The sequence below is a fragment of the Vigna unguiculata genome, unplaced genomic scaffold (genome assembly GCF_037176805.1).
Source record: "Vigna unguiculata cultivar grain cowpea cultivar isolate G323 ecotype 2 unplaced genomic scaffold, ASM3717680v1 ptg000111l, whole genome shotgun sequence".
NCBI classification, from domain to species: domain Eukaryota; kingdom Viridiplantae; phylum Streptophyta; class Magnoliopsida; order Fabales; family Fabaceae; genus Vigna; species Vigna unguiculata.
Window position 1 is genome coordinate 117,501 of NW_028196753.1, and position 2,500 is coordinate 120,000.

Consider the following 2,500-nt stretch of genomic DNA (forward strand, 5'->3'; position numbering starts at 1 on the left):
GAAAGTCTTGGTGCACGAAAGTTTTGAGTTGGTTGGGTTTTGCACATGGGCAAGGTTGGCGGTGCACCACGGCATAGCTAAATGGCTTGGTGGGGAGTTTTGTGAAAAAATGAAATTCGTGGTTTTTGAGTTGTGAAGGTTGGAAAGGCCTCCAAATGCCCCCAAATGAATACCATGAAAGTCTTGGTGCACGAAAGTTTTGAGTTGGTTGGGTTTTGCACATGGCCAAGTTGGTCGGTGCACCACGGCATAGCTAAATGGCTTGGTGGGGAGTTTTGTGAAAAAATGAAATTCGTGGTTTTTGAGATGTGAGGGTTGGAATGGCCTCCAAATGCCCCCAAATGAATACCATGAAAGTCTTGGTGCACGAAAGTTTTGAGTTGGTTGGGTTTTGCACATGGGCAAGGTTGGCGGTGCACCACGGCATAGCTAAATGGCTTGGTGGGGAGTTTTGTGAAAAAATGAAATTCGTGGTTTTTGAGATGTGAGGGTTGGAAAGGCCTCCAAATGCCCCCAAATGAATACCATGAAATTCTTGGTGCACGAAAGTTTTGAGTTCGGAGGGTTTTGCACATGGCCAATGTTGGCGGTGCACCGCGGCATAGCTAGAAGGCTTGGTGGGGAGTTTTGTGAAAAAATGAAATTCGTGGTTTTTGAGATGTGAGGGTTGGAAAGGCCTCCAAATGTCCCCAAATGAATACCATGAAATTCTTGGTGCACGAAAGTTTTGAGTTCGGAGGGTTTTGCACATGGCCAATGTTGGCGGTGCACCGCGGCATAGCTAGAAGGCTTGGTGGGGAGTTTTGTGAAAAAATGAAATTCGTGGTTTTTGAGATGTGAGGGTTGGAAAGGCCTCCAAATGTCCCCAAATGAGTACTGTAAAAGTGTTGGTGCACAAAAGTTTTGAATTGGATGCATTTTGCACTTGGCCAAGTTGGTCGGTGCACCGCGACTAGATAGCTTGGTGCCAAAATTTGTCAAATTTAAGACCTTGGCCAAACTGAATGAAATTTTGTGGGGAGGTTCCTGATATTGTTTAGTGGTGGACTGGAAAAAATGAGGTCGAAATTCGAAGTCTACATGTGCTTTTCTATTTTTCCCGATTTTACACATACCCGGTAAGTAAAAAAAATAAAAAAAATAGTTCCCTTTCGAGAAAAATTATGAAATTTGGTGAGCAAGGAGATACCATTATTCTACGAATTACTGCAAAAAATCGCATCAAAATTCGAAGTGTAGCCCGAGATATGGACTTATGTCTGCTCAAAAAAAGTGTATCTACTTGTACAATTTTGCCTTTTGCATATTAACCTCTTATAGGGGGGGAGTGCTCCTTGAGCCGGCCAGCTCCACACTGGCAGGTTTTAAAGGGAGCTTGATGAGGCCTCCCCCCTCACGTGGTGCGTGCGTTAGCATGTTTATCATGGCACAACTAGCCTCTTCATAGTTGTTGAGCTTTATTAATACCAACACACGGTCGTCACTGATCGTTGGTTAGCTCGGCAGCTAGTCCCTCGGATATTGTGGAAAGTTATTTTCATGCCTAGCGATGCTTGACCATGCGTCACTTGATGTTTCCATTTGCTTGCTTGCCCATGGTAGGTGGGGGGTGGACCGTCTTGTGGTGTGGTGTCTTGCGAACGTGAGGGTGTGTGAGTTGTAATCGAGATGCACTTGCTGGCTGGCTCCATGCCTTGCGTATCGAACGGTCAAGCATGCATCTCTTCCATTTTCACCCGTTGCCTTGGGTGATATTGGTTGATCAGTCCCTGTGTTGCCTACCCACTAGACGGTACTTCTGTGGTTGCTTCGAATTCTATCTTTCCATCACGAAGAGGTGTTGGAGGATCCTAATGTCACGCACGTGTTCCATCTAGTGAAACATCTCAGTGATGCACGTGTTGTGGCTAGTTCTTTTGGATGCGGTGCATTATATGAACTCGGGTTTACTTTAGCGACCCAGTTAACATAATTCGGTTGTGTCCCTTGATTGAGACGTTGTCCTTGAACTTGTTGTGAGCAATATCGTTCTTCCACAACCCGTCGTCTTGAGTGCGATGGAAGGCAAATAAGATGTGCTTTGGCATGTCATGCACGTACTCGATTGCGGGAAGTGTGAGAAAGTGTTGTTGACAACCCGTGGGAAATGGAATGTGGCAAATCGTGATGAGCTCTTCGTGGATCTGCGAAGAAGACGACCTTTGGGCCTGTTGGAAACGAGGGAGGCGATGTTGAACTGCGAAGAAGATGGACTTTTGGGTTGTTTGAATCAATGGGAGGCCACGCGAGAACTCCGAATACTATGGACTCTTGGGTTGTTGGAAGCAACGGGAGGCCCCGCTAGAACTCCGAATACTACGGACTCTTGGGTTGTTGGAAGCAAGGGGAGGCCCCGCTAGAACTCCGAATACTATGGACTCTTGGGTTGTTGGAAGCAAGGGGAGGTCCCGCTAGAACTCCGAATACTACGGACTCTTGGGTTGTTGGAAGCAAGGGGAGG